The sequence below is a fragment of the Mytilus californianus genome, unplaced genomic scaffold (genome assembly GCF_021869535.1).
Source record: "Mytilus californianus isolate M0D057914Y unplaced genomic scaffold, xbMytCali1.0.p SCAF_12, whole genome shotgun sequence".
Taxonomy (NCBI): domain Eukaryota; kingdom Metazoa; phylum Mollusca; class Bivalvia; order Mytilida; family Mytilidae; genus Mytilus; species Mytilus californianus.
This window is the reverse complement of record NW_026262604.1, coordinates 64,496,696-64,512,259: the sequence shown is the minus strand read 5'-3', so window position 1 is coordinate 64,512,259 and position 15,564 is coordinate 64,496,696.

Sequence of the window (15,564 nt, the reverse complement as noted above, 5' to 3'; positions counted from 1 at the left end):
CAAATTCCATGAATTTGAAAATTGTTCTTTGTGTTCTCCTCTAGAACTATCATTTTAATATAGATGTCTATATGTATGCGATTAGGATTTTCAACAGTACAATTTGCCTAAAATGGTGTAGGAAAGGATATTGACGGCATCAAATATGATGTGCATTATCACCTTAAACAGACAAGAGCACAGTGCTGTTCCTGGACTGGTCTCTATTCCATTTTCTGTTATGCATGTTATGTTAATCTACTATGATTAATGATTTAATTACACTGAATTTGAAAAGCACAGTATTTTTGAATCATTAGAAAACTTGCTATACATTACCAAATAATATATGTCAAATATTATGTCAAACATAAATGTTAATACATGTAGCTATTAAATCTATAAACGAGAAGGAGGAGGATACTTTTATTGTTCAGTTTTTTAATATTATCAATTGGAATATTGTTATCAAAGATTTAATATTCAATATTAAGTTTAATGTCTCCTGCACTGTGACAGGGTTATATATAGTAATACATCCCCCAGTACAAAAGGGAACGGAGTCATATTCACCTGTTAAGTTAGAACCTAAAACATTGTAAAATGATGATACTCGGATTCAGCTTGGAAAGAGGGGCCGGAAAGTGGGAGCTAGGAAAGCATGAGTCAGGGGAGGGACCCTGGCAAGAGGGGCAGTAAAATAGGGATTATTATGGGAAACATTTTGACCGATTTTTAACTTGGAGTAAGGGGAGGAAGCGAGATTTAGTTAAGTTATGGAAGGGTATGGAAGTAGGAATCAGGGACCTCTGTCCACTACTTCTGATAAAATACCCCCGCCTAATTGTTTCTAGTTGTTTGGATGCTAAGGCTAACTTTCATACTGTTCATTTTAGATTTGTTTTTCAAATGTAAATATCGAAAAACAGGGATTTAAATGAACAGCATTAAACCATCCTGCCCCCTTTCATGAAAATGCTTGGTCTGGTTGTCGGTTTAGTCATGTAATGATCATACAAGCAGTTATTTCACATAGCAAACAAGCACTCTTGTGCAGCAAGGAATGTATGTCAATAAATCACAACTGTCAAAACGTCTTCAGACAATGTACTTACGTTACTTCAATCAGACAATGCAATTAATTATCAAATGACAATTGGCGCGAAATCATAGCGTGGATATTTTCGGAAGACATTGGGATTCTACTTTATTTTCATATTCATTGGAATGAGCTTCTGCCGAATACGATATAGTTTTCAATACATATACAGTCCGCAAAAATTTAGCACAATCTAAATATAACTGGCAATATTTTTTTAACTATTGCAAAAAAATTATTAATGTTTGGTGTTGTGAAATGCCTTTAACAGACACTAAGAAAATTCATTACGACCAAACAGATTGAACTTCGATTAACCCGTCAAGCAACTTCTTATTAAAGGTCATCTGCACTTTTACAAATACACTGTTTCGATACCTTTAAATCATTTTCCTATTGTCCCGCGTACAGGTGAAATTTGACCTTCATCAAATCATTGTGTAATATGACATGGCGTAAGTTATCTGTAGCTGAATGTTGGCAAGCAATTGGCATGCCAAATGCCGGTATGAGCACTAGGAGAATAGGTAACCATTTTAATGTTAATCACACCGTCATTGTCAGACTTTTACAACGTCATGTTGACACATGAACTGTAAATGATAGTCCAAGGTCCGGAAGACCCTGTTTAACTACTTGTCGTGATGACAGACTGCTTATTCGTTGTGCTAAAGCCAACACATTTACTCCTGCCTCGCAGCTTAGACACCACTGGCATCCAGGTGGTCGTGTTTGTGTTCGAACATAGGTCCGTCGACTTCATAGAGGCAACCTAAGAGCACGTCGTGTTGTCAAGAGACCTGCCCTAACAACCAGACACCGTATAATCAGCCTTCATTGGGCTAATGACCATCGGCGCTGGAACACGAGAAGCTTGGAAAAATTCATTGGTTCGATGAGAGTCGGTTTTTGTTACGACCAGTAGACGGCAGAATACGAGTTTGGCGGGAAAATAAAACTTCCTATGACCAAAACAACATTTGCCCAATGATTGCATTTGGTGTTATAGTATGAGGTGGCTTCTCATACCGTTGTACGCTGGGTATGCATATTCTGCAGGATAACATGAACGGACAGACATACAGGAATTTGGTGCTTAGAAACATTTTAGTCCCTCATTTTGATAATCACCCACTTGCATGGACGACAACGCTAGTCTACACAGGGCAAGGATTGTAACCGAGTACAAAGAGCAATAAGCCATTGACACTATATTTTGGCCTTCCATGTCTCCAGACATGAACCCTACCGAACATGTCTGGGATGCCTCTGGCTGAAATCTCAATCGCAGAGATCCACCTTTGCAAAATCTTGGCGATTTAAGAGTGGCAATTGTTGATGAATGGAATAGATTTCCTCAACTAAAGTTCAGAAGGCTTGTACAGAGTATGAGACGCCATGTTATGGAACTGTACAGAAAGAGAGGGTGGTAAACATCTTATTGACTCAAATATTGACATCCAATTTGCCGAACATACCAAAGATTATTTGTAAAGAATTTTAATAATAGTGGGTGATTGATAGTTGTAAAAAAATAAAATCACAGTGAAACTTTAATTCCGTTTCTGATTTTGTATAATTTGCACTATTTCTATGAACGCAAAATTTTAATGCATATAACCTGCAAAAGTGACCAAACTTAAGTTATGTTTTGTTTAGAGTACATGTTAGCAAAATTGCTACTTGAATCTTTTTTTTTTTCAAGAAATAACTATTTTTTTTTTAAAGGAAAAGAATTTCGATGCAATGAAAATACGGTTTGTATATATTGCGTAAATATTAAAGTACATTATATTTTTCATTTGGTTATTCAAGAAAATTACAACAATCTAACGTTTATCACTTTTTAAAACGAAACACATTTTACCAAAACATGTATCCACTGTAGTTGCCGATTATGTCTCTTTATATTTATTTATTCATCAAATATTGTTTTATTTCGATTTCCTTTTATTGTCTCTATTATTATCAAAGGGAGTTAATCCGTACATTATTCTAAATACACTAAACTGTACTGAACAACGATTCTATTGATGAACTGGCATGACCTTAAACGTACTTTACTCTGCTGAATCGAACGCAAGGCGTCTTTTATTAATTGCCCGAACCAGTACTGATCGATACTTAATCGCTCGAGGTACGCAGTGTACTGAACAAGTACTGATAAGCTGAAAAAGGTCTTGCCATTTTTTCTTGCGATAAAATCTCATGTTTGATAGTTGTTCAGTTTAAAATGAACGTTTCAGTAGTAAAAATCGTTACTAGTGTTTACTTTGAGTCTTCTTGAGAATTCGATCTGTCCGCTGCCTAACAGTATTAATACTGATAATTTTTTTCAAGTTTTATCTCTATGAGATAAACACGAACATCACATCTGGGAACCAGCAGGTAAACAAAACAAAAGTTCTATGACTATTAAATATCTCCCCAAAAAAGGCGTGGTTTGTTAATCTGCTGTACCTACAAAGTGCAACCTTAAAACATTATAACGACATAAGGATGGTTTGGGTTTGGAGGTATGATTGTACCTCTAGTAAACTTATTACAAACGGGACCTCACAGACTAATGAGTACGAAGATATTGTTCTTGAAATCCGTAAATTTATGTGTACAATTATCGACCTAAAAAAATAAACGTATTCTAAACAAAATAGCTCTCTAGCGGTTATATACACTTATACATAATGTCAATCAAAATGTTTGTGGTTGTGACTGTAAACTTTTGGCAGTGTCAATTTCCAAAAAAAAAAAAAAAAAATAAAGACAAACTATGAATTTGAACATGCACGCGCCAAACGTATCACAGGTATCAATTGCTTATATTAAGATAATATAAAGTCTCTCTCATAGCTTTGACCCATGCAGACAAAGGATATACGAAGTCATTTATACCTGATGTCCATTGTCATGCAAAATCACAGGACTGAATCCATGATAACACAAAATACTTAATGAGAGTGTATATAACGAACTGTTCAAGAAGACTTTCATATTCCTAAACCAATATTGATTATTTTTGAAGTTTTGAATGGGTCAATGGAAAAACAATCCGTCTTGGAAGACTAGCATACTAGGTTGGGTGTTCGTTATGTCAAGAGCGTAGTTTCAAATGGTTTTATTTATATGCCTTGTCATTATCCAATTTTCGATTTTTAAGTTTACTATGTTGTCTATGTTGATACATTACTCAGTTAGAGTTAAGAAACCAAATAGTTAGATGGATAACACACCTATTCAGTTGTTAGGACAGTAATACTGAGTTGATGTGTGAGGCTTATTCAGAAAAGCGCTCCGTACACACTCATTTTTTTTTTCAAAAGTTTCTTTTTAATATTTATCCTATGTGTTTTCAAGATAGTTGTCTGAAGATAATTGACCCAAACGGAAATTGACTCATATCATCTGAAACATTGAAGAAACAGTCAAAAAAGTTGATTTCAATAATAACAAAAAAAAAAACAATCAGTTGACCTGAATAAGACACTGTTTTAAGAAATAAAAGCATATCTACAAATTTAAGTTTGTAAAGTATTGACAATAGTAATCTAACATATATGCACACAAATAAAATCAGCAAATCATTTCGAACTAAGCATTTTCGACATGTCAACTGTTTTTTTTTTTTTGTGTTTCTCTAATTCAGTTCACACCTTCTTTATTGCTTTATATGATTGCTTCCAAAACAAACACGGGAAAGGTTGCACTATCACGTTAAAGGATAGGTATAAAAACCAACTTCAGAATTTTAAATATGATAATCAAACACTGTATGAAAATAAAAAAAAATCAGAATAAATCACTTTTTCTAGGTAACTGATGAAAGGCAGCATGTAACAGTATTCTTTTCATTGCAGGTTCAATTAATAGAATTTCTGATAAAGAAACTCTGATTAAAAGGGTTTGACGAAACGTGTTGAAGTTATGAGATGGTTTGGATATGTTTTGCGATGAAGAAACGTACGATAGCGTAAATCACTTAAAAACTATATAATAGCGCTGTAATGGGGATGCAGGAGTAAGTATGGATTGTATTGATACAAAACGACAGATTTCTGAGATGTTTAAGAGATCTGGATTCCAACTTTGAAATTTTATCTCGAACAGGCAATTGTTTTGTTAATCAAAAGCATTAAGTTCGAAATGTTTTTATCTTTAATTATTGATCTGTCAATCTGAAGACATTAATTTCACAGGAATCCTTCTTAGATTTTGAATGAAACATAAAACGGTCAAATATATATAAAAAGTCAAACATGTAAATTGATGAATATGTCACGATTAGTAACATGCTGCGTAGATAAGCCTATACAATTTAACCTTCGTTTATGGTAGCTTGACCCTATCTTATTATAACGTTCCAATGGGAGATTAAACTCATTGGTTTTCCCTGATTAATCGAGGCTGTACAAATTATATGGTTCCCTAAGTATACCACCTACTTAATGATGTAATGACTGTGTTGTATCACCCTGTAACAATCTTGAATGTCTTTGTCCATCTTTCAAATTTCGCAATCGATTATATTTAAAGGCTATATATTTTTTGTACTGATGGTAAATGAAGTGGTGATCATTTATATAATAAGCGATAGACAAGTGACGGTAACGACTATGTTGTTATACGATTCACGGACATAACCAAATACTATGACGTTTTTAACTTGTATACAAAATTAACAAGACTGTCGTCACAGGAGAACCCGGGATCGTCCTTGTTGGGATTTCGTTTGCTTAGTCATTTGTTGTTGTGTAGGTAGTTATTCATACTCAAGTACTCACTAATAGAATTAGGTGTGACGCATAATTCTGCAATGACCTACATGTGTATGGTCGTTTTTCCATGCAAATTTTAAAGGTGCGTATGTACAACAATTATTTCATGAAGATTAAACTGCAAAATAGGTACATATTTTCCAGAAAAGCATTATACATATAGGTTTGCTGCATAGGCTAACATTGATTTTTTCGATTGATTGTCTCTGTTTTAATGCCATTTGTAAGCACCGCTTTTGGGCTATTTCGTGGCGGCCAGTTTTTATTGGTGAAGGCAGCCGGAGTGCTCGGAGAAAACCACCGACCTTCGATAGGCAAACTGACAATCCTGGTTAATTAAGATTGGGGTCGAGTGCACCCGCATTTTCATTTACCAGACAAAAATGTTATTCTCGGCACAAAAAACCGAAAACCAAGTCTACTTAATGTTATTTTGTATAAATAGGGTAGGCAGAAAGGCAAGTTCCCTGAATTTAACAACTGTTTTTTGTATTCTCCTCTAGGACTGTAATTTAAGTATAGATGTCTATTTGTGAACAATTATGATTTTCAACAGTAAAATTTGCCTAAATTGGTGTAGGAAAGGATATTGACGGCACCAAATATGATGTGTATCATAACCTTAAACAGACAAGATTGCAAACTGCAAAGTGCTGTTCTTGGCCCGGTCTCTATTTAATTTTTCGTTATGCATGTTCTGTTAACCTACTAATATTAATGATTTAATGACACTGAATTTGAAAAGCATAGTATTTTTGAAATATTAGAAAACTTGCTATACATTTCCAAAAAATATATGTCAAATAGTGTGTCAAACTATTTAAATTTTTTAACACATGTAGCTATTAAACCTATAAAGGATTTATAATACATGTAGCTATTACATCTATGAACGAGAAGGAGGAGGATACTTTTATTGTTCAGACAGAAGTGTTTGTTTTGGATCATTAAACATTTGAATTTTCAATATTATCAATTGGCATATTGTTATCAAAGATTTAATATGCAACATTTAGTTTAATGTTTCCTGCACTATGACAGGGTTATATATGGTAATGCATCCCCGAGTAAAGGGAACGGTATTAAATGCACTTGTTAAGTTATAACTTAAAATATTGTAAAATGATGATATTTGGATTCAGTAATGAAGGAGGGGCGAAAAGTAGGAGTCAGGAAAGCATGAGTCTGTGTCGGAACCCTGGCAAGAGGGACAGTAAAATAGGGATTATTATGGGAAACATTTTGACCAATTTTCATCCTAGAGTAAGGGAAGGGAAGTGGGAGTTTGTTAAGGGAAGTGGGATTCAGGGACCCCTGTTTTCTCCCTCTGATAAAACACCCTCGCTGAATTGTATCTAGTTGTTTGAATGCTGAGGCTAAATTTCATACTGTTAATGTTTGAAATGATCAGTTGTTCATTTTAGATTTTTTTTTCAAATTTTAATATCAAAGAACAGGGATTTCAATGAACAGCTGTATAAAACCCTACCCCCTTTTATATAAATGCTTGGTCTGGTCGTCGGTATCTACATGTAATGATCATGCCAGAAGTTATTTCACCAATCGAACAAACACTTGTGTACAGCTATGAATGTATGTCAATAAAACACAACTGTCTAAACATCTTCAAACTATGTACTTACACTACTTCAATCCGACGTTGCAATCAATTATCAAATAACACTTGGCGCGAAATCATAGCGTGGATGTTTTCAGAAGACATCGGGATTATACTCCATGCATTCTGACGTTCATACGAATGAGCTACTGCCGAATACGATTTAATCTTTAATATATATATTGCGTAAAAATTAAAAGACGTTTTATTTTTTCATTTGGTTATTAAAGAATATTATAACATCTGTTATTTTTATCATTTAAAGAAAAACCGAAACACTTGTTAACAAAACATGTATCGAATGCAGTTGCCGATTATGTATCTTTATATTTATGTGGTCATTTATTTGTTCATCAAATATTGTTTCATCTCGACCTCCTTTTATTAACTCTCTGCTTATTAAATGGAAGCAATCCGTATAATATTCTAAATACACTGAACTGTACTGGACAACAATTCTATCCATGAACTGGCATGACCTAAAACGTACTACAAAACTCTACGGAATCAAACGCTAGGCGTTTTTATTTCTTAATTACCTGAACTGGCACTGATCGATACTTAATCGCTCGAGGTAGGCAGTGTATTGAACAACTGAAAAAGGTTTTGCAATTTTTTCTTGCGATAAATTCAGGTATTTAAGAGTTGTTCATTTTAAAATGAACGTTTCAATAGTAAAAACCTTTACTGGTGTTTACTGTGAGTCTTCTTGAGAATTCGATTTGTCCGCTATCCAACAGTATTAATACTAAAAAAATGTTCACGGTTTGTCTATATAAGATGAACACGAACATCACATATGGGAACCAGCAGATAAATAAAACAAAATATATATGCATATTATATATATCCCCTAAAGAGGCGAGTTTTGTTCAGCTGCTGTATTTACAAAGTGCAACATTAAAACATTATAACGATATGAGGATTATTTGGTTTTGGAGGTTTGACTGTACCTGTAGTAAACTGATTACAAAAGGGATATGACAGAATAACAATTACGGTAATATTGTTTCTGAAATCCGTAATTTTTTGTAAGATCTGTGTAAAATTATCGACCTAAAAAAATAAACGTATTCTAAACGAAATGTGTCTCTAGTGGTTTTATACACTTATGCATATTACCAATCAACATCTTTGTGGTTGTGACTGAGATTTTGGCAGTGACAATTCTGAACAGGCACGCGCCGAACGTATCACACGTAACATTTGCTTATATTAAGATAATATAAAGTCTCTCTCGCAGCCTTGACCCATGCAGACAAAGGATATACGAAGTCATTTATACCTGTTGTCCATTGTCGTGCAAAATCACCGACTGAATCCACGAGATAACAAAATAAAACAATACATTTTCTTCACAAAGCAAAGGTGTAATAAAAGTCTTAGGATTTTTATTTAAAAAAATATGAAATATATTCGCATTGTCAATACATAATTGTTCATAATTCATTTGTTCATGCCCGTTCAGAGTAAAAACTTAGTTGTGTGGTTGTTTTCAGATTTTCCTTGATCGTTACTTATTGAGAGTGTATATTGCGAAAAAGTCAAGAAGACTTTTATATTCTTAAGCTAATATGGATTATTTTGAAGTTTTGAATGGGTCAATGGAAACTGAATCCGTCTTGGAAGACAAGCAAACTAGGTTGGGTGTTCGTTATGTCAAGAGCGTAGTTTCAAAGGGTTTTATTTATATGCCTTGTCATTATCCCAGTTTTGATTTTGAAGTTATCTCACTGTTCATTCATTACTCAGTTTGAGTTAAAGATACAAAATAATTAGATGGATAACATACAGTTGTTAGGACAGTAATGCTAAGTTGATGTGCGAGGCTTATCCAGAAAAGCGCTTCGTACACACTTATTTTTTTTAAATGTTGCTTTTTAATGTTTATCCTATGAGCTTTCAAAATAGTTGTCTGTAGATAATTGACCCAAACGACAATCGACTTAAATCATCAGAAACATTGAACAAACAGACAAGAATGATGATTTCAATAATAAGAAAAAACATAAAAAAAACAATCAGTTTACTTGAATTAGACACCTTTAGGAAATAAAAGCATGTCTATAAGTTAAAATTTGTTGAGTGTTGACAATAGTCGCAGCTACATTAAGGACGCAATTTGGTAAAAATGACGAAAAAAGGGGGATAGAAAGAGAAGTGTCAGCTCTGGCTTTACTGTGAATAATTCATGGTCGTACATGGGCAATAATGAAAGGTCGTCCCATTTTTCATCATTTAACATAAAAATATGACCCCGTGACACGTTACATGCCGTTTTCATGAGTTAAAACTGTCTTTTGTATTTGGCTCGAGCACAACCTTTTACGCCTCACCATTCGCTGTTAAATTTTAACAGTAAGTTTACCAACTACCAAAGTTACTAAAAAGTGCTGGGGGTTAGAATAGTTTTTTTAAATTGTTTATTTGGAATGAATTTTACATCTCTGATGGTCAAAATCCGTAATTTTGTCAACTTTGTTTACCTTGTACGACTCTAAGAGATAAAATTGGAGCAACCCCCAGCAAGTTTCATGCTCGTATTTAAATGCAAAAAATAATTTTCATCAGTTGGTGGCTTTTGTTTTAGATTAAAAGGTTGTGCTAGGCCAAAATATAGAAAAAATTAAGGAAAATCCCATTGTCGGCGATGTTTTAAATCGCAACGAAGATCGCGATTCAAAATCGGTACCGGGAAAAGCGCGGATTGTTTCCGCTCGTAACGCGAGATACAATAATATTTCGTTTTAACATAAAAGCCGGTGTTTTAACATTTATAAGAAATTTTCAACTTTGTGTGTTTGAATATAAGTACTTCCAGATATACACGATGTGTCCTTTTGTATATGAGCGGACATTTACTACACTAAAGAGTGTTAGTGTGATGAAAAGTCCAGTAGAGCAACCTTTTTTGTAGTTGGACCAAGTTATAAATCGACTTGTTTCAATTATCTTTTATGTGCAGGACACTTGAAAGAAGGAAAGTAAAACTTTAAAATATATCAATTTTTACAAAAGCTTTCAGTCTATATGCCATGATGTTAAATACTAGTATGATCAAGTGTGTCAATATGTGACTTTTCATTGCAAAAGGACCTATAATCTTTAAACTTAACTCACAAATTGTGCAAGTTTTAATTGATATGTCCTATAAATGGCTAACAGTTTCAAGTCTTAAGAGAACATGTAAATAATCACTAAATTGAACCAAGGATATACATGTATATATATACCAGTCATGCCAGTTGTCAGCTTGTGATAATGCATCTTCAAACAATAAAAATTAAAAAAAATATCGCAATGTTTTTCAATGTGCAAAAACCAACAGTGCCAGGTTAGCAATAACAAAATATCTAAATTTCAGCAGTGATTTTCCTTTGCAAAATTTTTGCAGTCTCATTTTTACCAGTAATCAGTGAGATGCAAGAATATTAAATGAGGGTCGTAATGGGGGTACCTTCATGACAAATAAAGATAAAAAATCTAGCCAAATGACGTTAACGGGAATTTATGGTGTATGACGATAAAATGTACACTTTCTTTAAGACTACAAAAGAATCGACTGATTTTGAAGAATCATGTTAAATATTTTCCAAAAATAACAGTAAATAATTATATGAGACCTCTGACGAATCACGATAAGGATACTTTGACCATTAACTGTAAAATTTTAAACCAAATTGATGCTAACAGTAGCCGAAATTGATCGTTTGACGCCTGACGGTAAAGGGCATTACTACCCTCTTAAATGACCGCATTAATTTCTGAATTTACAGTAATTCTATTTGTCAAATTGTTACAGCAAAATCAATATCTTAATATTACAGAATGAATTTTGCTTACATTAAATTTGTATGTTTACAAAAAATTAATCTCATCTGAAGGTCTGATCGCATTCATAGAATTTCAACAATTTATTTATAAAATAATATTGTTACAAACTAAATAAAACCCTCTTCTAAATCATTGTTAATCTTTAAATCAAATAAGCATGATGCTTGATACTGATGTATACTCAGCTTTATAGTATCATTGTGATTAAAACGATAGGATAATGTACTAATATATACTTTGAAAAGTGTTTTAAGAAGTCTCTTTGTACATGATGTTTTTCATTTTATTTTCTTAATTGAGTTCTCTTTTTACATTTTAATTGAAACATAAATGATTGGTATAGGTGATCAATGTTATATTTTTTCTTAGTTTTAAAATAAAAGATTACCTGTTCTTTTGCAAAAAATGTTGCATTTTTCAATGAATTTAAGCAAATATGGTCCTATAATTTTTTGATTCAGTAATAAGTTAAGATATGAGCTAACAAGGTTCTCAATAATAACAATATTTAATAATTCACATGTAAAAAAATATTGTATAATTCCATGTCTGTTAACCTTACACTTAAAATGCATACAGCGCGAGTGACCTAGGATACGTTGTGTTTTGTAATGATAGTCTATTTCTTAATTCATGTCCTTAACCGGAAAAGATTATCAATTAAACACGCCCTTATGACGTCATTTATCAGAAAGAAGGTGAGCATGTATCCCTGCACAATTAAAGTCGGAAGCAATTTCAGGATCATCATTCTGCTGGGTAGAAATAATCTATGTTCCGTAAGTTTGTATCTCAATTCCCTTACGACTAAAGGGAGTAGACCATATAATTAGATTTTAATTTCCCGAATATTTTGAGCAGTATAGAATAAACATTTTTTACCCACTCGCTCTAAATGTGTTGGAAGTGACGATATCTATATTTCTGTCACATGGTGATTGAAGTCACATGACAGATTCAACGTTAACTAACTACTGCATCCCGGGACTGGCATATTGCCAATGAGAGAACTAACCACCAGGCTTAAAATGAAGTGGTAATAAGCAATTATAGGACTTCATACAGCCCTAAATAAGTGTTGATAATATAAGAAAAACAGTCAATTCCAGATTATACTTACAAGAACATGGACAGTATGGACTTCTTATTCTCAGTAAACTCACGAAGCTCATTATTTCAGTTTCAGTTTTTTTCTTTTAATATATTTTCTGCCATGTTCTTAATGCTGAGATATTTTGACCTACCCAGCAACTGTGAAGTGCTGCAACTGTTATGTACATAGCACATTAACAGTTACCAGCCAGGTAATGCCATCAATAAAGGCCATTATGTTACAACACTAAATTTATACATAATGAATATATATATACTAAACACAAGTGGACAAACTATGATATCTTGCTTAAATAATTAGGACATTTTGATATGTTTGTAGTCATCCAGATCCGTCTTAAAATATATCATGTACAAAATGTACATGCATACACATGTTACATACATGTATGTATAAAACCCAAAGCTGATGTGTCAACATCATGCATGTATGTATGTTAATTAAGCTTACAGATTTAGAGGGTTCAGGAATCTATCAGCATGTATCTCAAATATCAATATTATTATTTGAACTATGGTACCTGTGTAACATATTAACAAAGCGGAATACAGTGTGTTTACAAATTTGTTGTAGGAAAGTGTAATGTCATTTAGCAAAAATGACATGTATCTCAAATATTATTCTTATTACTTGGACTACGGTACAGGTGCAACATGTTGACTAAGCTGACCATGCAGTGTTTACAAATCTGTTGTAGTAAAAAGTCCAAGTAAACATTACATGCAACTCAAATATCATTATCATTCACGGCTACAGTACAGATTTAACATGTTTACAAATCAATCAAGGAAAGCGTCTAAGTAAAAAATACATTATTTCAAATATTATTATTACTTGGACTATGGTATAGGATGATAACTAAGCTGATCACATAATGTTTATAAATCTGTTGAAGAAAAGTAGTAAAGTTCAAAATACATGTATCTGAAATAGATAATTAATATTCAGGGCATCGTACAGGTTATAATGTTAACTAAACTGATCATGGAGTGTTTACAAATCTGTTGTAGGAAAGTGCCATGGTAAAAATACATGTATCTCAAATATTGTGATTTTAATAATTAGACTATACCTGTAGTTACGTAGGAAGGTATCAGGTTCGTTTGCCATAAAAACATGAACATCATTTAAAGGTTCATTTACTAGTTTAGTTTAAACATATTTTATTTGTTCAAGTACACTTTGGATAAGACACAAGTCAAACAGACTTATGAAGTCTTCTCCATTTAACATTTATAGCAATATAATACAAAATATATGTATGAACATGCATGTATAGAATGGTCTATTTATTATATATATATATATATATATGGATTTATGTCAAAAGACAGAAAGAAAACAATAATACAGAAAAAATAAATAGATAAAGATAAATAAATAAATAAATGAATATTTAGAAAACAAAAACAAAAAATAAAATACAAATTAAACAAACAAAAATACCAAAAAAAAAAAAGACTTTAACTTAGATGATGATGTGTGTACGATCATGGTTTGCTATCTAAACAATTAGAAATCTTTCCGAACTTTTAATAAACTCGAAGACATTTTGAAAATGGTTTGGTTTTGCTCTAGAGAAAGAAGATAACTCCCCGAGGTTAGTAGTTCTATGTTAATTTTACAATTTTTTGGAAGCCAGCACAGATTTTCAAACATTTTATTTCGTATGTCTGAATATAATATACATTTAAATTATTATTTGGTTGCAGTAATACAAACATTTTCGGTTATTTTTTCAACAAACTTTAACATTCTCTGTTCAAATAATAAACATTATGCAACTAGACGAACAGGAATCAGGGCGACCAGACCTGGATTAGCCTTTGGTACAGTTGCTTGTGTTATCTGATTTTGTAAGAAGCTGTTGTGCTTTTGCATAGCTATCATAATATGAATGGCAGAACAGGCTTGGCCACACATGCAGCATGTTGGTTTGCATATCAGCACCAAATCTGATTTGAATATATCACTTTCTCTGCATGTAGCCATTGAAGGGGGATAATTTCCTCATCTTGCAATAAATGTCCCCCTCTTTTTTGAGCTTTTCTTCATTTGACGATTTGTAACAGGAAATGCGACAACATTCAATCGACTCAAATGAGAAAATAATAGCATACATATATGCAAATAACTTTTTCTTAACTGAAATAATGCATAAATGAGAATAATAGATGCCCGACACTGGGGTGGCACAATCTCACCAGGTGGAGGCCCGAGTTTGGCATTTAAATCCATTTAAACGTACCGTGTGGATTTCTTGTGATGTTGTGAGGTTAATTCTTACTAAATATCTAGCTTAAAGAACAAAAATTCCCCATTTCTGTCCATATTTCCTCATTTTTCGTCACATTACAGGTGCTCGAGAAAAATGTTGATTCAAGCTTCTGAATGAAGCAGGTATTTTTTGATTGGCTTAATATTCTTAGAAGGCGGGGCTTAATACTCGACAGAAAATTGCCTAAATCATATAATTTATCCATTACTTTTTTTCAATTTTTCGATAATTACCCTGATTTTGATCATTCCTTATCCTAAGGCAACGATTGCTGCAAAGTTGTTTCATCAAAAGATGGTGAACTGGACATTTTTCTTCTCGATCATGGCGTCGCGGGTACAACGACTCATGAATATTTAATGAGATTGAACGGAGTCATCTACCCTTGTCTAAAGTAGTGTAAAAACGGCCTTAATGTAGCTGCGGTAATCTAACATATATGCACACAAATAAAATCAGCAAATCATTTGGAACTAAGCATTTGCGACATGCCAACTGTTTTTTTTTTGTGCTTCTCTAATTCAGTTCACACCTTCTTTGTTGCTTGATGAGATTGCTACCAAATCAATATGGGAAAGGTTGCATTAACACGTTGAAGGATAGGTATAAAAATCAACTTCAGAATTTTAAATATGATAATCAAACACTGTTTGAGAATAACAAAATCAGAATAAATCACATCTTCTGGGTAATTGATGAAAGATAGCATGTAACAATATTCTTTTCATTGCAGTGTTCAATTGATAGTATATTCTGACAAAGAATCTCTGATTCAAAGTGAAGTTAATGGGCGACTAAAAAAACCACTTAGTAGTATAATATATAAACCGGAAGCACAATCAAAGTGCATACTATTAAAACAGTACAAAT